The sequence below is a fragment of the Malus sylvestris genome, chromosome 17 (genome assembly GCF_916048215.2).
Source record: "Malus sylvestris chromosome 17, drMalSylv7.2, whole genome shotgun sequence".
NCBI lineage: Eukaryota > Viridiplantae > Streptophyta > Magnoliopsida > Rosales > Rosaceae > Malus > Malus sylvestris.
Genome location: NC_062276.1, coordinates 9,224,890 through 9,249,772, shown reverse-complemented (window position 1 = coordinate 9,249,772; position 24,883 = coordinate 9,224,890). Strand labels below are relative to the sequence as shown.

At 39.1% G+C, this 24,883-nt stretch overlaps 2 pseudogenes; one reads left to right on the top strand and one right to left on the bottom strand.

The window, feature by feature from the left end:
* Positions 1–12,230: 12,230 nt before the first annotated feature.
* On the bottom strand, positions 12,231–16,750 carry LOC126609930 (probable lipid-A-disaccharide synthase, mitochondrial; annotated as a pseudogene).
* LOC126611760 (G-type lectin S-receptor-like serine/threonine-protein kinase At2g19130) lies at positions 16,639–19,073 on the top strand (annotated as a pseudogene).
* The last annotated feature ends 5,810 nt before the right edge of the window (positions 19,074–24,883 follow it).

Sequence of the window (24,883 nt, the reverse complement as noted above, 5' to 3'; positions counted from 1 at the left end):
TAAATATTTGGTTGTATCCGGCATGTCCATCCATAAAGGATAAGATCGCATGATTCGCCGCGGCATCGATTAACAGATCTGAAATCGGCATTGTATACTCATCTTTGGGCGTTGCCAGATTCAGATTTCGAAAATCGGTGCAGATGCGCAGTGCACCACTTTTCTTTAATACAGGAACAATATTCGCCAACCATTCGACATATCGAGCTGTCCGAATGAACCTGGCTTTCAAAAGCCGAACTAGTTCGTCCTTGACACTGAGTTGTACTTCGGTCGAGAATCGACGAGGTGGCTGACGGAAAGGCTTGAATCCGGGCTTAATACGTAATTTATGCTCGACTAAAGCACGATCTAAGCCGGGCATTTCATGATAACTCCAAGCAAAACAATCTTTGAATTCCGTAAGCAAGGCCCGCAACTCGTCCTTCATTTGTTGAGGAAGTAACGTACTAATAAACAAAAGCCGTGGGTCATCGGCCATCCCAACATTAATCTCTTCCAAAGGGTCTTTAACAAGGGGCCGATGATCTTCGAGTTCGGCCGGGGCGGCTCGAATTTTATCAAAAGATAATACAGGCCCATTATCTCCCTCAGCAAGGAACTCGACGAGGTTGACGCCTGAATTTGGTTGTTTAGATATCGTATACCAATGGGCCAGCAGTCGTTCCATAGTAGATGAAACCGCGGCCCTGCGTGTTTCCCGATCGGTGTCAAACATCGGCTTCGGGGAGAAAGTTAGCTAACCCGAGTCTCGCCGAATCCTGCTGAACAGTCTCGGCGCCAACCTCGATAGCTTTCTGAACGGAAATTCGAGTCGGCCGTCCCTCTTCATTGAAGCCCTGCAAAGTAATGTAGCCGACGTGATCATCATAATACCGTGCTTGTATCATGTTAGCTTCGAAGGGCTGGCTATCGGCCGGATGAACAGTGACCGATTTGCCGTCCCAAAAGACAAGCACTTGGTACAATGATGAAGGAATACAACTGGTTTGATGAATCCAATCTCGGCCGAGCAATGCATTATACTCGGTTTTGGAATCAACCACGAAAAAAGCGGTCATATGGGTGCGACCGGCAATATTTACAGTCAACGGTAGTACACCCTTGGTGTGGGATTTGTCACCGACAAAACTACTCATTGTGATTCCTGACGGAATAAGCTCGTCATTTGAACGGCGCAAGGCCTTCATGATGTTCAGAGGCATAATATTAACGGTAGCTCCACAGTCGACAAAAACTTTAGAAACTGGATATCCCTCGATGTGGGCCGTCACATACAGTGGCTTTAAATGGTGAAGCTTAGCCGACGATGAACGAGGGAACAATTCGGCCAAAGCGGCCTTTAGACTATCATCTTTTGCTGTTGACTCGCCTTCAGCAATCGATACAAAATCGACATGGCCGGGTTCCTCGGCAACCACATCTCCATCAAGGAAATTTGGTTGAGCCGTGCTTGATTGAAAATCGGCAGGTAACACATGGACCATACTGATTTCCATATTATCCAGGACTGAAGGGCCCATTTGGCCAAGACCCTCCTCGTTCGGTTGGTCGGCGACTACGGACTCAGTTGTCGTCAGAGTCGGACAACGAGACTCTTCTGTCCCTTCTTCAATGACGTCACTCGGCGGAGCTGCTTCGAAGATTTGTTGGTTCTGCATGACCGCCTCAGGTAAGGTTGAGATTGACAATGAACTTGGGGTCAGGACCTGAACCTGCTCCTGGTAGTGTAGCCGAGCATCCCTAGTGTCGAGATAAGCATCCAGACGGGCAATACGTGCGATTTCATCGGTCGTAAGGCCGAAGAGAGAAACCGCCGAAAATACTTCAAAGTGATATCGTAAATACTGAAGGTCCTCCAGCGAGAAAGGAAGGTCGGCTGCATTGATATCGATGTACGGGTCGACTTCAAACCCAAAAACACGAGCTTCTCGTATGTGCTGGAACCTTGCTTTCAATCCTGGATCTGAGGTCTTCTGGATGATCCGCTCGGCATCCGGACAAGTCAGGATCAGATCAATGGTGTCCTGGCATGCCTTCGGCAAACCATACAGATCGTTGGCCGAATGATTCTTATGAAATTCTCGCATATACTCTAAAGACTCCCCAAGGAACGGGGGATGCAAATTCCGTCGAATTTTGACCAAAGGCTCTTGTATAGCTAGCAGGGATAATTTGCTTTCGGCCTCTTGCCTGAAATGTTCAAGACGTGCCTTCATTTCCCCTGGTCGAATGAGAAGTTTGATCCGTTTATTAGCTTATTCAAACATGGTCTCGACATCTTGATCGACCAGCCGTTTCCCTTGAACCAACTCTGTCATAATTGCTGGAGGTGGTCGCTCCTCATAAGTGGCAACTGTATCCTTCGGCCGCCACTTAGGGGCCGAAGTTTCTTGGGCTACTTGTCGGCGAGCCATGCAATCTATCCGTTGATGCCGGCGTTTCTGAGATTTGGACAACGCGGTGTAAACGCCCCTCGAAGAATGGTATGTATACCAACATTGATCTCTAGGCTCGGGAGGCTTGAAGGTCTTTTGACTCCGCGATGATCCTGAACTGCTAGAATTACGCTTATAGTAATCATCGTCATAAAATGAAGCATCAAAATCGAGGCGCCGCCTGACCGGGGGTGTCTCTTCCATCCGTACTTTAGGACCGAGCCTCCCAAAAACCCCATGATGTTGGCCTTCATTGGCTATCTTTTGCCGAGTTACGGCCATGGGTTGCGAAGAAGGCTTCTCCTCTGGTTTACTGTCGACCTTCGCTTTACATTTCCTGCACAAAACCGCCGTCCCACTATCTTCATCGGCGCTACAATCCATCATAGGTTTGACAATAGTGGGCCCCGTTAAGGCCGCAGATGGTTTATTTGAACGTAAATCGGCCATGAACCATGGCCGAACATTCTGATTCCGCGGGCATTGTGTCTCAACCACTTCAGCCTTGCCTTTCCCTTTGTCCTTGGGTAGGTACGCGTCGACCATGTTTACTGTTGCCGTGGGGAACGGATCAGTATCAACACTCATCCTCTTCTCGGGAAACTTCAGTTTGCCATTATCAATCCAGCTTTGGACGTTGTCGCGAAATACGACGCAATTGTTTGTCGTGTGTTTGCTCGAATTGTGGTATTTGCAATACACCTTTCCTTTAAGCTCTTCGGCCTTAGGAATGTTATGACCAGGCCGAAGTTTAATGATTCTTGCTGATAACAGTTGGTCAAAAATTGTGTCAGCCTTGGTAATATCAAAAGTATAAACCTTTGACGGTTTCGATGTTCCTTCAGTGGCCGAGCGACTTTTGGCTTCTCTAGAATCAACCTGAGTCAATGCCTTGCAAATGTATGGCTTATCTATTACTATCTCAGCCGCATCCACACTAACACATTCATCCTCGGTCGATGCATAATTGACAGTAGGGTTTTTGTATATCGTTCCCCGAACTGGAGTCTTCGAAGTCTTTTCCTCGCGGAGCAAATAATCATACTGCTCGACATGTTGGGCCAATTCGTACATATCCCGAAAATTTGCCCCCAAGAATTTCTTTTTGTATTCGACGTCAAGGCCGTTCAAAGCAAGCCTGACAAATTCGACTTCAGGTAAAGGCACTCGGCACCAATTCCTAGCCGATTTGAACCTGGTAAGATAATCCATTGGTGACTCATCAGATGCCTGAGCCATCCGTGTTAATGAAAAGACTGACATCTCTATCCCCGGCCGATAAAACTGCTCGTGGAACTTCTCGACCAACTCCTCCCAGTTTTGGACGGAATTAGGCGGGAGATTGATGTACCAGGCAAATGCCGAGCCGGTCAATGAAAAATTGAACAGCCGTAACTTGTGGAAATCACTATTAACATCTCCACATTGCGCGGTGAAACGAGCCACGTGCTCCAACGAAGACAGGGACGATTCACCGGCAAAAAGACTAAAATCTGGGATCTTGAAACCCTTCGGGTATCCAAACGTTTCCACATACGCTGGGTATGGATGAATAAACTTGGGAAACTTCGGCCCTTTCTTCATGGCCGAGTCGATCATCCGCTGAACTTCGATCATATCAACAGGTGTTGCTTCGACCCTCTGGTCGGTCCCGTCTGACCTACTATTCGACCCTCATCCTTTCTCCAAATTAATTGGTTTGAGCGGGGCAGGAATAGGCTCGGCCGGTACAATCGGTACCGGGTTGTTTCCTGGTAAACAATGTTGGCGAAGATCGAAAGGCCTGCTGCCACCAACTTGACTAACCAGCATTTCAAGCAGCCTGGTTTGTCGATCATTGGAACTGAGTATCGCGTCATGCAGCTTGTCAATGCCTCGACTAAACATCTGCTCGACTGACCGAGACTGCTCGTCCAGTCGCTTTCGAAGAAACGACCTTGTTGGTGGATCAGATCCTTCACCACTATCCTCGTCACACTCTTCTACTATCCCTTCAGTGAGAATGCAGGTGTTCCTGTTAGGGATTTCTGGACCGCGGAGTTGACTGCCAAGATTAACTTCTCTCTCTCGGCGGGTCGCACTCGTGGACTCAGGTGTCACGGCGCTAAGGGGATTCTGCGCTTGTGGCACACTTTGTCCCGTGCTTTGATTCGGCAAATCAGCTATCGACTTTCCCATAGTGGTTTTCTTTTTTACCGATCGTGTTTCAATTGGCATGAACTTCGTAGTTTACCACTGAGTCCCACTGGGCATGCCAAAATGTTGACCCTAGAAACTACAAAGCCTACGTGGCGCGCAGGCCGAGTAATTAATGAGCTAACTACGTCCTTCGGTGAATGCGGGGCGTGCCAACTCGTCGGCCGAGCTCGGCCGAGGAGTAAATTTGTTGATGTTGCGTTGGGTCGCGCTACTGACTTCTGCGTCTTGCGATTGCGGCCGAGAAAGGAACACGTCTCGGCCTCTTGGGCTCTCGAACCTGAAGACAAGGTTACTATTCTTACGAAGTTCAATATCAAATTCGGCTTTCAATGTGCCGAATGTAATAACTGTAACACCTCACTTCGCCGAGAAGGCTGATGAGATGACCTCGACCAATAAGGATTTAGAAACCCTTCTCGACCGAGACTTGGATAGGTAATCAATCGTTCTCGCCGCAGTGCTGTTGATGCCAACGGAAGATACTGCGAGACCGACTGACTCTACGGTGACAGAGCTATCTATGCCGACTTAAGATATCACCGGTTGCTTCCACAGTGCTGTTGATGCCAACGGAAGATGTGTCAGCGAAAAAGGGAAAAGAAAAATCACAAGTTGTGAGAGTTTGCGCAGGGCAATTTTGTATTGATTTGCAGGGGCTCTCACAGTTGCTGAATGGCTTGTATTTATAGTAGCAGCACATCGAGCCCGAGTTCCAATCCTATTCGGACTAGGTCTCCTTTTCCGGATTAACATCCCCTCGATCAGTCCTATCTCCGCTAGGACTACGAATCTAGTCCTTAACTGAGCCGGATTCGCTTTCTAGGTTATTGACCTCGTCGAGAGTCCCTATTGCACTAGGATTCGACCTCTTGCGTTATGACCTAGCCGACCTGGGTTTGGAGGCCCACATACTGAACGATCCGTGATATTCTTGCCGCAAAGCCTCCAGGGCCGAGAATGACCCTACACTTGGCCCAAACTGTTATTTTGGGCCCAAACAGTATGTCAATAGTCCAATTCATGAGTCTCAGGTGCTTGCACAAGCTTCTAGTTCAGCTGAGGTCAATGTAAGTCAACATCAGTCTCCATCTATCTCACACAATGATATTGCAGTTGTCTCCGATTCTCAGGACAATGAATCGGCATCACCAACAGGCCTTACTCTTTCATCTCACAATGATACACCTCCCTTGCTTCCTGTCTTTGATCCTGCACAGTTACAGGTAGTTCTACCTTTCGATGCTTCCTCTTCATCTAGTGCATCAGATAATGTTCCGATATGATCTCATGGGATGCAGACTCGGTTACAAACAGGTGCAATCACAAGGAAAATTTATACTAACTATCTGGCATTACTACCTGAGTTGTCTTCCTTACAACTCATGGATTGTAGTTCTGATAATCAATGTTTACATCCATATCAAGCTGGTTTTTCATTTCTTGCTCATGTTTCTGATCATGAAGAACCAAAAACTTTCAAAGGTGCTGCCAGTAAGCAAAAATGGCAGAATGCAATGCAGGAGGAATTTGATGCCCTCAAAGCTCAGGGAACTTGGATTTTAGTTCCACCTCCATCACATAGAATGATAATTGGTAGTAAGTGGGTTTATAAGATCAAGAAGAATCCAGATGGGTCTATTTCCAGATTCAAAGCCCGATTGGTTGCCCAGGGATTTACACAAGAACATGGTCTTGATTACTCTGAAACTTTTAGTCCTGTTGTTAGACATACTACAGTCAGGATTATACTTGCACTTGCTGCTCAGTTTGGTTGGTCTTTGCGACAATTGGACGTCAAAAATGCATTTTTACATGGTGAGTTAGAAGATGAGGTATATATGCAGCAACCCCAAGGTTTTGTTGATAAGGAGAATCCAACTCATGTTTGCAAATTAGTGAAATCTCTCTATGGTTTAAAACAGGCTCTTAGGGCTTGGAATTCCAAGTTTACAAGCTATCTTCCAGCACTTGGGTTTACACCTTCACTTTCTGATACAAGTCTATTTGTCAAGACTGATAATGAAGATATTATTTTGTTACTGTTGTATGTGGATGATATCATCCTTACTGGTTCCAATTCCATAAAGGTACAAGGAATAATCAACAACTTGGCAGAAGTTTTGACCTTAAAGATATGGGGCGATTAAGCTATTTCTTGGGTTTACATATTCATTACAATGATGATGGGTCTCTGTTTATTAACCAATCCAAGTATGCAGCAGACTTGTTGAAAAAGGCAGGCATGGAGTCCTGTAAGCCCACATCTACTCCTTCCAAGCCACACACATAGATTCTTGCTGGTGAAGGTACATTGTTATCTGATCCAAGTCAATATCGAAGTATTGTTGGTGCCCTTCAGTATTTGACATTCACAAGGCCTGATCTTGCTTATTCAGTGAATATGGTGTGTCAATTTATGACAAAACCAACTGATGCACATTTTCATCTGGTCAAAAGAATACTCCGGTATATTCAGGGAACCATCAGCTATGGTTTACGCTATACAAAAAGTTCAAATGTTCACATCACTGCCTATTCCGACTCTGATTGGGCTGCAGATATTAACACTAGAAGATCAATTTCAGTTTTGTGGTCTATATTGGATCTAATCCTGTTTCATGGCAATCCAAGAAGCAATCTACAATATCCAGAAGTTCTACTGAAGCTGAATACAAAGCTTTGGCACAATGTGCAGCTGATGTGTCGTGGATTCGATCTGTGTTCAAAGATATTCATCAGTTTCTTCCTAGTCCTCCTGCTCTTCATTGTGATAACCTGTCAGCCCTTGCCTTAAGTTCTAATCTGGTGTTTCATTCTAAGATCAAACACCTTGATACAGATTACCATTTTGTTAGAGAAAAGGTACAAAAAGGTGACATCAGTGTTCATTATATTCCAACAGATGATCAGGTTGCTAATGTATTCACCAAAGGATTACATAGTCCTGTTTTCTTGAAGCATTGCAGGTTTCTTGGTTTGGGATTGTCACCACTTGTGCAGCAAACTAAGCTCGATTGCTCCATGCTTAGTTTGAGGGGGGAGTAATAATCATAATAGTTGGTTATACAGTTGTAAGTTTGTTAAGTAGGATTGGGTTGTTAGAAAGATAAAGAATATGAGAAGGGTAGTATTGTACTTTTGTAACAGTTAGTTTCTCTACATAAACGAAATGTGTAAGGCGTTTGTAATCATCTTTTCATCTCTCTAAAGAAATTGAACAGTTTAGTATTCTCTTTGGTTTCTTTCTCTCTCTAGTTTTTCACAAGCTATTCTTTCCTTTCTCTTTGTTAATAGCCCTTACCCTATGATGTGGGTTCAAACTTCGTCAGCTTCCTAATCTAACATATAATCTAACAAATCTATAGATTGAAATATACATATTTTAAACAAGGGAAAAAATAAAACATTAAAATAAAATGCAGCCTCTGTATTATTGGCCCTTTTAAACTACTTAAACCATTTATAGATCCCTTTTGGTGAACAATGCATGAACTGAAGACCCTTTGTATCTATCTTATTATATTATTATTATATATAATGGAAAGCCAATGCCCCACGCATGCCGACAAAAATTTGGGGTACCATTCGACAAAAATCTTAGGACAAAATTGCCCCTCAATAAAAAAAATCTAAATGCAACCCAATATAATATATCAAATAATGCAGGGGTAATTTGGTAATTTGATCATCATAAAATATAATATAAATATAAGTGAGAAGAGAGAAAATAATAAAAAATATTTTTCGCACACGGGTAACAATATGATTAAATAAGTTGTAAAGGGTCTTTTGTACACGGATAATAATATGATTAAATTAATTGTCAAATAATTGTTTTTTTTTTAATAAACGTTGTTATCTACACTAAGGGAGAAGGAAGTGGGCTTAGCCTCGCAATATACTAGCAATAATATGATTCAATCAATTATTTATTAAATATTATTTTCTTTATTCTTAATGTAAATTCTGTAGAGACCGATTTGATTATGAAATTGTAAACCGTTGTATGAAATTTAAAAAAATTAAAAACGTTGTATGACTTTAAAATTGGACGAAAAACTTGAGGGCCAAAATGTACTTTTACCTTATAACTTTGTATCTCAATGACTAATCAAATTTTAACTTTAATTAAAGTACAAATTTAATCGGTAACATATCATTTGCTGCACAAAATTAGGGTACCTAACATTATTATTTGATTTCGGGAAAAAAAAAACATTATTATTTGATTAAATCAAATATGTAGACTTAACCCAAAAGCATTCAAAATCTTTGAAGGTGCGTGGATAGAGGCTAGTATATAATTATATAACACCACATATATGAATGTGACAATTGCCAAACTTTTTCTAAAAGAGGAGTTAGATTGAACACGACAATCACCTAATTTGAGTTCTTAAAATTGGATCCAACGACTCAAGTTATTATAATTTGTAAAAAAAACCCCTATTTATAGACGTTGGATCAAATTTCAAGGATCTAAATTGATTTTTTAGGTGAATTTGATAGAAGAGATCCAAATATGATCCCTTTCCGAATAACTAAACACGTATGTGAGTTAAAAACAGTAGAGCTAGCTGTTTAACAAAAAACAAGAACAGTAGAGCTAGCTAGCTAGGGTTGTCAACTTAGAAACTTTCAAATGAAAGGATGATGCGTCTGGAGGGAGTAGTGTCAAAAACCATGTGAGATTGAATGATGTCTTGGTACTTGGAAATCAGTTTTCTCAAGCAAATTCTGACCATTGTCTTCCCCTCAAGTCAAAAGACGAGTCTCATCGCATCGCAACAAAGGAAAATGATTCTCGCCAAATTCTTTTTTTGGGATCTCGAGAATTCTGTGATCGTGACTATTTATCGTATATTGTGTATTTATAAATTATTTGAAATTTAAAATTAAATATAAATAGTATCTAACAAAAACTGATCATACAATGTACGATGAACAGTTACGATAACCAGATCCTTGAAATCCTCAGGAAAAGAATTCGACAAGGATCATTTTCCGCAACAAAGAAAGCAACAATAATAGCACATATATATCAATATCATGCACCTCTCAACTTACAAAAAGTCACATTTACGTGGCACATATTTTCTAGAGCCGGAGTAAGGCAGATTGGAATACGCCTACCTTAGAAATCCAGTCATGGACTCAATAGCTTCCATAGCGGAGTTGACTAAACGGGTAGTGATGTCACCATCAGCCTGTTTCGGAATCAGTGGGTGAAGTCCTTCGACTTCGTCGAGATAGACCATTCTTGTTTCGCAAAATTCGAGAACTTAACCCAACAAGGAATCAACATGTTTGCTATAACCTTGGAATCCTTATAGTATAAAGATTGACGTGCACCGCAAGTAATCATACTCCTAAAATAATATAATATCTACTTCCTGAATATCCTCATGAATCCCGGTTTAATGCAGATTTTACTATCCTAAATGGTCGTCTCCACAATTGATATAAAAATACACCTACACTTCTACTTCAACTACACACAAGGAGAGCGCCTAGGGACAAAACAGTCATTGCCTTGGACGCATCCATTTCTATAGTTGCATAGGGTGAGTTTTCTGGAATTTTTATAGGGAGAATCGCGTGTGTGCAAAAATATGGTGGAAGGAATTGATTGATCTTAATTTATTGTAATTATCTGTGATTAAGTTGATTGAGTGATCAGGGTTGTAATTACTTTGATTGCTGCCAATTAGGCTGATGATGTTCTGAGAATTGGAAAAAAAAATTGATTATTTCTCTTTTAATTTTTTTTATACATATAAAAATATTTATTTATAAAAAAGTATTCTTTTATTTTTTTTAAAAAAAGTATTCTTTTATTTATAAAAAAAGTTTACTATCGGTAGTTTATTTAAAACTTGAAGGGTGTTAGTGTAATGAGCTTACTATCATTTATTTTACAATATTAGTGATCATGTTTTAATTTAAAATGAGATCTACCAACATAAATAAGTCTCATCTCTATTACGCAAGTTAAGGGTGAGATTAAATGGTCAATCTATCGAGACCAAGTCTACATATGGAGTAATGCTATTCATACTATGTTTTTGTACCACATTTTCGTACCACCTAAGGTGGCATCTGATATGGACAGCCATATCATTTGAAAAATTTGCAAAATCTAAGGAAATGAAGGAGAAAAACTCCTCGTACACCACAATCATCATTTAATTAACTAGTTTTTCTTAATTATTAGTTTATTAGATAATGAATTAAATTTAAAATTTTGATTAATTCAAATGATGTGACTGTCCACATCAAATGCCACCTAAGGTGGTATGAAAATTTAGTAAAAAACATGGTATGAATAACATTACTCCTACATATGTGATCAAAAGAATTGAACCGTGAGTTGAAGAATGACTTAAATAACCAACAAGCGACTAAGAACGAAATTGTTTATGACAAACTCATCAAAAGGAAGAAAACGCGATGCTAAAACAAAATATAAGAAAAAAAGTATGAAACGAATGCGAAAACCATAACCCTGCAGAGCACTGCCGTAACCCTAGCAAGCTAGCTAGGTTACCTAGCTATCCCCATTTGGCTAATCAGTGTCCCATTACAATGATATGACTCGATTCATTATCTTCAGCATCATCTGGGTCTGATGCTTCGGCTGCATCTGGCTCAACTTCGCCGGTTCTGGCCGAAAAAGTCACTGCAACCTTGTTCACAATCTTGTATGTGTCATCCACATCATCGTCCCCAATTACATCACTCTCATGCTCCTGGCATTGGTCCCCATTGTTCGGGTCACCGTGGCAGTCGCCATGGTCCTCACTAGCCTCAGCCACCTTGACTAAGAACACACTGACCAAGAGTGTCCCTAGGCAAAGCAAAAGCAGTCCCCTTGATACAGCCATTGTAGTAACGAAAAGGGATTTTTCTTTGGCGAGGGATTGCGTGTGGAAATTTCAGATTTTAAGGTTTCTTTGGAGTTTGATAGCGTGCAATGTGACTGAAGGAGTTGTGGGGATTTTAAAGTGAGCGTTGTTTACTAAAATAAGAAGTGAGTTTTTTTTTTTTGTGGCCTTGAGTTTGTAATTAGGAGTTGAGCAAGTCTTGTGGCTTTGATGCGGAAGAATGTCCTATATGTCTGCCTTGTTATTTGAATCACTGTTAGCATTGTCTTAGATTTTGTTTTCTTAGGTGTGATTTGGTCCGAATTCGTTATCTTAACAAATCAAACAAGACTTCAGATTAATCGGCTGATGATAATTTGATCCGACTTTATATTGCATGCATGTCAGCTAGGGAACTTTTTAAGTTTTTTTTATTTTTTTATTTTTTATTTTTTATAATGAACTAGAAATATACCTAGTTATTTACTTATACAAGTTCAAGCAAGCAAAGTAATTTAGCGCTTAACTACGAGCTGGTGACCCAATGGTAAATGACGGATTACAAAACTTCCTTAAAACTAAAAATTGGAGGTCTCGGGTTCGAAACCCATTGCTGGTCTGGAAGCCAGACTTGTGGCCAAGGAAAGCTGAAATGCCTCTGTGAGTCTTCCCAACCCCTGGAATGGGTGGATCATTGTGACTTGCCACTAGTTGCCCCATTTTTTAAAAAGAAAAAAAAAAGTAATTTAGCACTTATGTTTATAATATTTTCCGAACATATGTCAATCTCATGTCCATGTCCAATCTGTTTTTATTTCGACAAACTCGAAAAACCTTTGTCAAAAGAAAAACCGATCAACTTGGGGTTGCTTCTTAAATTTGCAATTTTGATGTTACATTATCTGTGTTAATACACCTCCAATCGAGCAAAGAACGAAAATCAAACTCTCCACCTTCAATTCGAATCAAGCCAAAAGATACATCGGTGAGATATTAAACATTTGTATAACATTTTGTACATAAATAATGACATCCCACAGAGGCTTTGCATGGTGCAGTATTGCAGTAGCTGCTATCATACTCGTTGTGTTATGGGGAAAACTCCCTCCTTGATGCTGCTCTGCCAACGGATCTAAATTTCGGGCCGGAGCACAGAGAAGTCTGATAAACCTTTTCCGCAGCAACAATCTGTCTTTCTCAGACGCCATTGTCATGTATCAAATCCCTGTGATGGATCAAATATACTTGATTTATGTGCGAACTAGCTAGGGAAATACCAAAGCTTTGTACTTGTAATATCCAGTATTACAGTAACTAAACCAAAATTTGAAGATGTCATGCTTAAATGTAACTTACAACATCAATGAGGCTAGGTTTGTCGGAGTACACGCTTGAAAGAGAGCTTCGGGCACAATAGGGGAATCCATGAGAACATTTGGGAGGGAGACGATGGGTACCTTGGCTTCATAACGAATAATCAACTCAGTTAGGAAATGAGAATAAGCGACTACACATGGCAGCCGTGCAACCTGCTTCTCCAAGGCAACTGTTCCAGAAGCACATAACGCAACACTACTTGCCTGCAATTTAATATTCGTAACAAATTTGAGCTAGATTAGACATATTCAGATATGCTCAGACATGAACTTCCGAAAACTTGGTTTCAGATGCTCAGATTCATGCTCTGTTAGATGCCCGTGTTAAGTGCTTCACTGGCAATCCAACGAAGAGACAAATTTCACATTCTGCCAACACGCTGAAAGAGTGCACACGTAAATACAATTTATATCATCCAAAGTGCTCTTTTAGGTTTTTTCACTCACACTAAATCACTAACAAGTTGTTAGTGATTCAGGTGACATAGTTCTTCACATGATGATTGGGAGCGACATGGATGACTGTTACTTACTTGGGAAATGACACTTGTAATAATGCCATAGCGTATGTGAAGATGGAAAGCATTCTGGTGATCTCTTGTAATCTGCTTCCAGGAAGCAAGGAAATGACTCTGGCTCCTTTGCAAAATAAAATCCCAGAATATTAAAAGAAGATTTCAATTGGGAAAGAGTAAGAAATGTGCACACGCACAGAAAGGAGCTCGTCAAAAATGATTTGGGGCTTGGAAAAAGGAGAAGAAAGGGGAAGAAATAGTCAGTTGATGGAGCAAGAAGTTTTCAGAAAAGGGTTTATTGTGGAACCTCGATTCTTAGGCCACTATAACGGAATTACTCTTAGTTACTGCAAAAGAGAATTACTCTTAGGTGTTTACCTGCAGGCATTGCATATTTCCTTCGGAAATCTTCGCAGTTTCCTTGTATCTTCCATCTTCCATTCATGGGGTGAAGTTTCCTTCTATACACAAGATTGTGTATTAGTACTTGAAACTTAAAAGAAAAGTCAATTTAAACAGCATCAGATGGTTCCATACTATGTATTATTCTCAACTGTTTAGAAGAAAGAGCGTGAAACTAAATATCTCAGAAATCTTAAGAATGATCTGTAATGACAACTATGTACACAAAATCATACCGAATTCAACTCCCAAACATCCTCCAAGCTGGGGTGGCCTACAAAGGTTGCAGCCAGTCCATTTGATCTGCAAACTTCTTCTTCATTTGGAAGTACACACAAGACATGATCCACAAATTGAACCAGGCCTCGGAGTCTTGCTTCACCCCCTTTCCAAGCCCAAAATGACGGTGCTACATAATGGAAGTGTACCGGAGCATTTACTCCCTGTCGATTGTATCACTACAGTCTGATTATAACACCGAGGAGGTGGTCTACATTACCCCGTAACTGTTTTAACAGACGGAAAGAGAAACCCTTGGAATCCACAGTCACAACAACATGAGGTTGAAACCGAAGAGCAGCCTGTATTGTCTCCTGCAGCTTCACCTGGCCCAATACATTGACCAAATAAGATGACAGAATGCAACAACTTTTTTCTCTTGTACTGAAAGATGCTAAGTAACACATAAAGATAGAACACTATCTATCGTTGAATTTGTTTAGTAAAGTCTTAATATGTAGCTCAAACTCACTCTGATCATATTCAGACGAAGCAATAACTGCAATAATCTCATCACGGCAATATCCTCCATCGGAAACAGCAACTTTAATCCTTGATTAGTCATCATCAACCTAAACACATTGTGGACACAACACCATCTCTCATTTAACCAATATCATTCAAACAACAAAAATTTTGAAAACCACAGATTTGTCCAAATTGTCTAAAATGTTATCCATGTGAAGATTGTATTTCCTTAAGAAAAGGAAAATAGCTCAATTACATAAATGCACACACAAAGGCTACTAACATAAACCTATGAAAAAGGACTTCTGCAAAGAATTACAAATTCCAATAAAGACCGCAGAGAAAGTAAAAGTTTACCCTCCAACGCCGGAAAAGCGGTCAGGAACCGGAAATAGATTCTTCAGAGATGCCATGAGACGAGAGGCAGTCGTGTCCCCCAGAAACCTCTCCAAAGACTAAGAAAACCCTCAACTCCCCATCTCTAACAGCCATGTCTATCACAGTTCTGCTTGAAACTGATGCATATCTTCTGATTAGCCTTGAAAAACTCACAAAATTCTCACCATCTACATTCCATAATTTTCTGAAACACATTCCTGAATATCTCCTAAGCATTCGTGTTCATGTCCACAAGAAAATAAGGAATTGTTTGATACTCTACTTGAATCCAACTTTTTAAACTCAAAAACAATTTTCAAGTTTTAAGCCTTAAAAACTTGTTTGGTAAGACCATTTTCAAAAACTGAACTCAATACTAACTAAAAAATATGATCTATTCTCTAAAAACATAAAAAGTGAGTTTATAGAAATTTTAAACTTAAACTTGCTCCTTTATTTTGTCTTCCTCCTTCACTCTCTCTTCAAATCTATCTCTCTCCTTTTCTTCTTTATCTCTACTTTTTTTTTTTTTACCTTTTTCATCTCTCCTCCAATCCGCTCTCTTCATTCTCTCTGTTGTTTCTCTCACTCCTCTTCCTCTCAACCTCGTCTGATCCTCTCTCTTCTTTCTCTTTCCTTCAATCATCTCTTACTTTCTTTCCTCCTCTCTCCTCTTTCTTTCTCCCTCTCCTACGACCCCCTCTTTATAGATCTCTTTGTCTAGTTTAAGTTGTAAGATTTAAAATTTTTAAATCACAAACCAATCAAGTTTTTAAGTCTTTTTGATAAATGATAAAAAATTTCAAATAAAATACCAAACAGGTCCTAAGCATTCTAAAAATATCGGGCAATGAGTGTGAAAATGAAAGTTATACAGTTTAAAACATTAAGTGGAGGGTTTCTTCCGAAAACTGCTTCAATTTTAGGGTTTTCAGTTCTTAGCTAAGGTTGTGAAAGCCCAACTGAAAAGTCAAAAAGGCCCACATATTGATATATTTTCCTTTCATCTGGGCTAAAAGGCCTATAGATACACACCAAAGTGGCACAATTCTTGGCTAAGATCAACAAAAGAAAAAATATTTATACAGAAGAAATTAAAGAATCTCAGCAAAAATAACATAATATATATATATATATATATATATATATATTTGCCACTAAATCCATGCATTGCATAGCCTAAGTAGGGCAAATTTTTATGTACAACCATTCACATGCGGCCCTTGTCTCACAAACGTGAGATCATGGGTTGGTCTAGCTCGTTATTACGCATCACAGAGAGGCCTAGTTTGTATACGGTCACACAACCACCTGGTCTGCCGGTTGGCCTTACAATTTTCCTGTGTGTAGAAGCAAAACTTACATATACATTTCACGAGCTTTGCTCATTTGCTCATTTGCACATTTTTTTTTAACGTGTGCACTGTTGAGACTTAACTCAATTTCAATTAGTTCAAATCAACCGTTCACTCATGAAAAAAATGTCGGGGGGAGAAATTTCCATACATTTCATATATTGCGACGGAGATATTTGGCATTGCCAAGTAAAATTTAATGATCTTGGACTGGTGACTTGGTTGGCTTGGTTGGCTTGGTTGGCTTGACGACTTCCAACTAGTAATCTACCTAATTCTGGTTAAGCTCCATTCATAGCAACAAAAATAGGAGAGGAAGAGTCAAGTTTGGCATCAGCTTGCAGAAAATCTGACTCTTTGAAGAGATGGATATCAGTAGCAACAATAACTTCATTTCCAAGTCTGTTGTTCTGCTTCTGTTATGTTTCACCTTCAATGGAATTTCCATGGCGTCTGACACCATCTAAGCAGGCCAATCGCTTTGTGGAAGCCAAACACTCACCTCTCCAGGTGACAGATTTGAGCTGGGTTTCTTCACACCAGGTAACTCTCGAAACTATTACGTAGGCATTTGGTACAAAAATCTCCGTCCTCGAACAGTAGTTTGGGTAGCAAGCAGAAAATAACCTGCTTCTGATTCATATTCTTCGGTATTGCAACTCTTAGCGTTGCTGGACCGAACAAAATATACAATTTGGTCTACTCGTTCTGCAGCAGCGGTTTCTAATTCCACCATAGCAGTGCTTCTTGACAACGGGAACTTTGTCATCAGTGATGAATCTGATTCATCCGCCGTTTTATGGCAGAGTTTTGATCACCCCACTGACACTTGGCTTCCAGGTGCCAAACTTGGATATAATAAGCTTACCAAGGAAAAGCTAATCCTTACTCCCTGGAGAAACCCACAAAATCCAGCCCCTGGAATATTTTCACTTGAGATAGAACAAGCTGGAAGCAGGGTTTTCTTATTTCGAAATGGTTCCGCCATTAGTATTTGGGATTGGCAAGGTGACAATCACTACTGCTTTTATTGTCAAGTGAATTTGAATTCTGTTGTAAATGAGAATGAAAGCTCTTTAACTTATGTTCCCATCGATCCTAATTCATTTGTGAGATATAAACTTTTGAATGGTCTACTCAAGTTTTATAACGGCAGTGAGACAATAGACACTTGGGGTGCTCTTGGACAATGTACTAACGATGTTTCGTGTGGTGCTTTTAGTATCTGTGACTCTCAGAATTTGCCTCATTGTCGATGCTTGGAAGGATTTGAACCAAAATCCCAGAAGATTGGGAATTTGGAGGTTATTCTTATGGTTGTGTGAGGAAAACTCCTTTGCAGTGCAGTGATGTAGGAAATAAAAAAAATTTGGGAGTACTTGATGTTTCTTATTCCCAAAATTTCCCAAAATTCTGAATCGTTAAAGGTTAAAAGCATTGAGGAATGTAGATTAGCATGCTCAAGAGATTGCTCGATCACTGCCTTCGCTTACAATAACGACTGTAAGATTTGGAAGGGGGATATATTCAATCTGAATCAACTACCATACTCTGTAACTAAACTAATGGATGGCATAAAAATTCATATACGAGTTGCAGATTCTACCAACAAGGTTAAGAGAAAGACTACTTGGATTGCTATTGTAGTATTTGTGGGGTTCCTTTCAAACTCAACGATTCTCATTGCATTTTTCAAAAGGAAGCGGTCAAAAGGAACATCGGCAATAGTTCAGGATTCCTTGGTGTTGTTCAAGTATAGAGATTTAAGAAAAGCAACTAAGAACTTCTAAAAAAACTTGGGGAAGGAGGTTTTGGTTCTGTTTTCAAGGGGATATTGCCCAATTCAACTGCCATAGCAGTGAAAGAACTTAAATATCTGGAGCAGGGAGAGAAGCAATTTCACGCTGAAGTGGGGACAATTAGCACAATCCACCACATTAATCTTGTTCGCCTTTGGGGATTTTGCGCAGAAACTTCAAAACGACTTTTGGTATATGAGTACATGCCAAATGGTTCTCTGCAATCTCTTTTTCATCAAGAGAATGCACTAATGTTAGATTGGAAAGACAGATATCATATTGCCATGGGGATTGCCAGAGGATTGGCTTACCTACATGAGTAGTGCGAGACTGCATAATACACTGTGATATTAAGCCCGACAACATTTTGTTGGACGCAGAATACAATCCAAAACTGGCTGATTTTGGTCTAGCAAAACTTGTCGGAAGACACCACAGTCGCGTTCTGACAACCATATGAGGAACTGTAGGTTATCTTACACCAGAATGGTTTTCAGGTGAAGCCATCATGCCAAAAGCTGATGTCTTTAGCTAATGGCATGTTGCTGATTGAGGTTATATCAGGTAGGAGAAACAGAGAAGGGTTAGATGAGGGGTTAGAAGACTACCGTCCTATCAGGGTTACAAATGTAGTTAATAAAGGAGAAGATGTCGTTACATTGTTGGACTACAGGTTGGAAGGCTGTGCTGACAAAGATGAACTCGCTAAAGCATGCAAAGTCACTTGTTGGTGCATTCAAGAAGATGAGAAGGATAGACCAACGATGAGGCAGGTTGTTCAAATTCTTGAGGGAGTTTCAGATGTTGGCATACCCCCAATCCCACAGTTCCTCCAGCGCCTAGTAGGAAGTCCATTACAAGGCATTAATCACCTGAAGACTACTTCCAGTTCAGGTTTATGGTCATACTCTGATGATCAAAGTGCATTTCAAGCCAAAGTTAACAACTGTCAAGACCATATTTCCTTTACAATTTACATTGTAACCCTGTACACATGATTGTATCAGAAATAAGTTTTCTTCAGTATCTAACTAGAGTTTAGAAATTTATGAGGCTCATGTTAGAATATGAGTATAAAAACATGATTGTGGATTAGCTGTTATATTGGATGAATTTTGAATGGAAAAGTATTTGTGTAAATCCTATTTCTTGTAGGATTATGAGTGTTTTTAGTGTTCCTTTGGGAAAAGGTTTTGGATCCTTCTCGGATTGATCTTGTGCACTCATTGTGTAAAATGGTTTTTGTTTTAGAGTCCAACACTAATTCCAATAGGAGAATGTGTTGGATTAATGCTGTATTTAACCACAATCACTGCTCTTGCAAAGATACGGCTCATCTTGTATTGAATACCTATTGTTCAAAGAGCTCTCTAGTTTTGCTAAAGAGGAGAAGATTGTCTGGTGGTGAAGTTACTATGGCTTCTTCGAGGTCAAGTTCTGCAGGTATGTTTTGACTGATTTTATACTGAGGTTAATGGTTCTGTTGTTCACATTGTTTGTTGGTAGTATTGGTGATTTATTGGCATATCTATGATCCGTGACATGGTTCCAACAGCTCACAGACTCATAGAGTCGCTTATTGAAGTGCGTCGCGGCAAGCGCTTTGTACGTACTATTGAAGAAAAGCCTCTTCTCTACATAAGATCAGTTGTTTTTGAAATACTTTTTGCTGGCATTCGATATGCAGGACTAGACTAGACTAGCAATACAACTAGATTTCATGTGCAATCAAGGAAGAATACGGACATTGTCTTCTAACTTGAAGGAATAAAACGGACAATTCATACGAGACCAATGTCCAAAACTTGAAACTATTCATCCAGAAAATTGTTAACAATCTCGGACAATGAACAAAAATAAAACAAACATTATAAATTAACAAACTTGATAAGAAGTAAAATGTGAGCAAGTGACAGCAGCCGTTAGAACTGAAGAAAAATAATTTCTTTTTCTTCAAAACATAATCAGAACACGTAGAATCCAATAACAGCATTCAAAGAAAAATACCCAGTAAAGTGTTCATTAAGACATAGAAATTCCAAATATTAAAAGGAGAACTAGAAAAAAGTTGCAGCGGAAGAACTTACAGTTGAGGAGCAGAAGCAAAGAGCAGTGGAAGAAAAAAGCAAAAAGGTTTCTTCAGAACACATGGGTTCAATTTTTGGGTAAATTTTCAATTGAAAATTTCAATTAAAGTTTAGGGTGTAGAGGAACAGAAAACCTTCTGGGTTGCTTGAGAGTGTAAAATGGTGACAAATTCTGTTCGAGACAGAGAAAGCGGAGAGCTGTTGCAACTTGCAGCTGGTTTAAACTCATGTAAAGGAACTGACATTTTCTTGGTTCAGAATGGCAGAATTCCAACAGGATCCTCTCCGGATCTTTTGGTGAGAATAAATCGTACATCGTGCAATCAATTTTTGGTAAGTACTGTTTATGTTTATTTTTAAATAAAAATATTTAAAATAATTTATGACTACATGATGTACGATGAACATATATGATTTACGGATTCCCGGGATCCTCGATCCGGCGAGGATCCGGACTTGGTAGAAATAACTTTTTACTTTTTGGGAGAATTTTAAATCATACAATGAAAGTTGAGATTCCGCCATAAATCAATTGGTAAAATGGGGAGTGCGTTTATTACGTCGGATTATTTCAGATTAGACTAGTTTAAACTAGATTAAGCTGGTCTGATTTAGTGAAATATTTGGTGCAGTACCAGAGTGAAAAGCAGAATTCCAAGAAAAACCCATGTGTCATCTTCTGGACTTTTGAGATTATTTTTTGTTCCACGCCTCTCACTTATAAATGAGAGAGTATCGTTGGATCATATTACTAGTGACATACTTCAAGCAAATCATCTTGCATTCCTCCCCTCTTTCTTTCTAAAACTAATTACAGTGGCATGCATGCATGATAACCTTTTTAGAGTGCTAATTATTGCGTCTATGTTAAACTATGGTTTATTAGTGATTATGGCAGAGTCAGAATTCTATATGATAGGGGGGCGAAGGGCCTTTCATATAGGTGTTGAGAAAAAAAAATTCAAACTCATAACATGAGCAATTGAGATAATTTTCACAAAACTAAAAGAAACATTAAATTTAATAGAGAGAATCAAAATAATTGTCCAATACAATTAAGTGGGAGGTAGATAGCAGGTAACCAGTAAAAAAATTGGCATTATAGAAAGAAAATACAAGGAAATCTGATTTGAATTGTTTGACAAAAAAAAAAAGGACAGTTGCAAATAGGGTAATGCTAGGTTGACCAAAATTTTAAATTAAACTTGCAAATTAAATGATGTGTTATCCATAGAAAATAAGAATGTTAATCAACAGTTAAGTAATAATCCAATCATCATCAACCACACCATTTGATTTACAAAATTTAGTTTTAAAATTTGGTCTCCCTAGTATTATCCCCACAAATAATAGTTGATTAGATTGGTTTAGAATAACATTAAAGTTGATTTTAAAACCCATTCCCTAAACTCATCGTTTCATTGAACTACAAAGACAAAACAAACAAAATTGTTAGAAAAATATAAGAAATGATGTTGTTTAACTCAACTTCTCCACGAGAGCAATTCATTTTTTTCTTCATGTCTTACGATTCCACAGTTGCATGCTTGATTGCTAAAATTTTCTTACACAATGGTCAGGATGGGCCTAAGACCACCTTGATCTCTTAGTGGCTCCACCCCTACAACTAACCTTTGTTGAACATCAAATTATTTTGTGATTGACAGGATTCAAGGTATCATCGATCGGTGGTGTGCTATGTCAGTGGAATCACTAGCGGAGGCAGGGTGAGAGCAATGCATGCTTATGACCCCAACAACATGCCTTTGTTATCACTAAATTTTAATATCTTACTCAAAAATTTCATACATAGATAATACAACTCGTGTATTTGATACTATTTTTTTGCAAATAATTAAGGACAAAAATGATATATACTAAGGTCTCGTTTGGCAGCTCGGACTATACTGACTATTTCAGTCGGATAGGATAAATATTTGTTAGATAATACAGATTAACGTGCTTATTTACTATTAAATTGTACTGACTATTTTAGTTAGATAAAATAAAGTTTCGAGAGTTCAAAATTTTCGTCTTAGAAGTTAAATAATGTCATGACAAGCCGACATGTGAGGATTGTCAATGGCCTTTGCTTGAAACAAAAGGGTGGGAAATACGTAGGATAAAATGAAAATGTCACCACACTGCGTATGCATGCACTTGGTTCTAGATCTTTCCTAGCTAAGCTAGAATAATGTCCAAATGAACATCAAAATGATCTACCTACCTTTTTTTTATTGCTTTTGTACTTGTACCAGGTAAACTAAAACTTATCCACACACGGAAATTAGTAAATACAAGAATGTTCGACAAGTTTTCAACAATTTTGCTAATTTTTTTAATTGATACGGCTGCTTTGACGACTTTTTATTAATGAAATAATACAATTTTTTTTAACAAACAATATTATCTACACTAAAAAGGAAGGGATATGCTTAGCCTCACAATAAGATAGTAATAATGTGGTTCAACTTCGTTTTTGGCGAAAATCGAACTTAAGACCTTCACTTACAAGTAAAAAAAAAGGGTAAAATACTGTTTACTACCCTCATGTTTCATGGTTTTCAACATTTAGTACATTAAGTTTTTTTCGTCTCAGAGTCATATCTAAAGTGTAAATTTTGGGACAGTCTCATACATCCGTTAGTCAAACTGTTAAATTTGCCGTTAATTGTGATGTGGCGTCCATGTGGACAATGACGTGGCGCCACGTGTCAGCCACGTTTTTTTTTTTTTTTTTTTTTTCTTTCTTCTTCTTCTTTCTTCTTTCTTCTTTCTTCTTTCTTCTTCTTCTTCTTCTTCTTCCACCAACTGCAAACTTTTTTTTTTTTTTCTTCCTCCTTCTCCTTCTTCCTTCCTCCTTCTTCCTTCCCCTTCCTCTCCTTCTTCCTTCTTCTTCCTTCTCCTTCTCCTTCTCCTTTTTCTTCCTCCGAATCTGGGGAATTTTTATTTTTTTTTTCTCTTTCTTCTTCTTCCACTTCCACCCGACTGCAAACTTTTTTTTTTTTTTCTTCCTCCTTCTCCTTCTTCCTTCCTCCTTCTTCCTTCCCCTTCTTCTCCTTCTTCCTTCTTCTTCCTTCTCCTTCTCCTTCTCCTTTTTCTTCCTCTGAATCTGGGGATTTTTTTTTTTCTCTTTCTTCTTTTTCTTCTTCCACCCGACTGCAAACTTTTTTTTTTCTTCCTCCTTCTCCTTCTTCCTTCCTCCTTCTTCTCCTTCTTCCTTCTTCTTCCTTCTCCTTCTCCTTCTCCTTTTTCTTCCTCCGAATCTGGGGAATTTTTTTTTTCCTACTTCCTTCTCCTTCCTCCTTATTCCTTCTTCTTCTTCTTCTTCTTCTTCTTCTTCCTCCAAATCTGCCCAGATTCGTTTTTTTTTTTCCTTCTTTCTTCTTCTTCCTCATTCTTCCTTCTTCCTTCTTCCTTCCCCTTCTTCTCCTTCTCCTTCTTTTTCTTCTTCTTCTTCTTCTTCCTCCGAATCTGGAGAAGTTCTTTTTTTTTTTTTTCTTCTTCTTCTTCCTCCTTCTTCCTTCTCCTTCCTCCTTCCTCCTTCTTCCTTCCTCTTCTTCTTCTTCTTCTTCTTCTTCTTCCTCCGAATCTGCCCAGATTCGGCTTTTTTTTTTTTTCTTCTTTCTTCTTCTTCTTCTTCCTCCGACTGCAACTTTTTTTCTTTTCTTTTTTTCCTTCCTTCTTCTTCCTCCTTCTTCTTCTTCTTCTTCTTCCTTCTTCCTTCCTCCTTCCTCCTTCCTTCCTCCTTCCTCCTTCTTCTTCTTCTCCTTCCTCCTTCCTTCCTCCTTCCTCCTTCCTACTTCTTCTTCATCTTCCTCAAAAAAAAAAAAAAAAAAAAAAAAAAACCGAATCTGGGCAGATTCGGAGGAAGAAGAAGAAGAAGAAGAAGATGAAGGAAGAAGGAGGAAGAAGGAGGAAGAAAAAAAAAACTTCCCCAAATTCGGAGGAAGAGAAGGAAGAAGGAGAAGAAGGGGAAGGAAGGAGAAGGAGGAAGGAAAAAAAATTGTTGTAGTCGGGTGGAAGAAGAAGAAGAAGAAGAAGAAGAAGAAGAAAAGAAGAAGAAGAAGAAAGAAAAAAAAAAAAAAAAAACGTGGTTGACACGTGGCGCCCAGTCATTGTCCACATGGGCGCCACGTCACAATTAACGGCAAATTTAACAGTTTGACTAACGGATGTATGAGATTGTCCCAAAATTTACACTTTAGGTATGATTCTGAGACGAAAAAAACTTGATGTACTAAATGTTGAAAACCATGAAACATGAGGGTAGTAAACTGTCTTTTACCCAAAAAAATAATATTATTAGGCTGTAGTATTAAGTGGCATGAAATAAAACAACTTAATTGCACAATAAAAACCCAATATTTAATTTAAATTTGAGTTTTATTACCGTCAATCATTCATGGACATAGCAAATAATTTTCATGCCAACTATTATTGGTCTACAATGAAACGCAGAAGCATCAAGAACTAAGATTTACGGATTCCTGGGATTCTCACAAAAAGGATCCGGTGAGGATCCGGACTCGGTAGAAATAACCTTTTACTTTTTGGGAGAATTTTAAATTGTATAATGAAAGTTGAGGTTCCGTCATAAATCAATTGGTAAAATGGGGAGTGCATTTATTACTTTGGATTATTTCAGACTAGACTAGCTTAGACTAGATTAAGCTGGTCTGATTTAGTGAAATGTTTGGTGTAGTGCTAGAGTGAAAAACAGA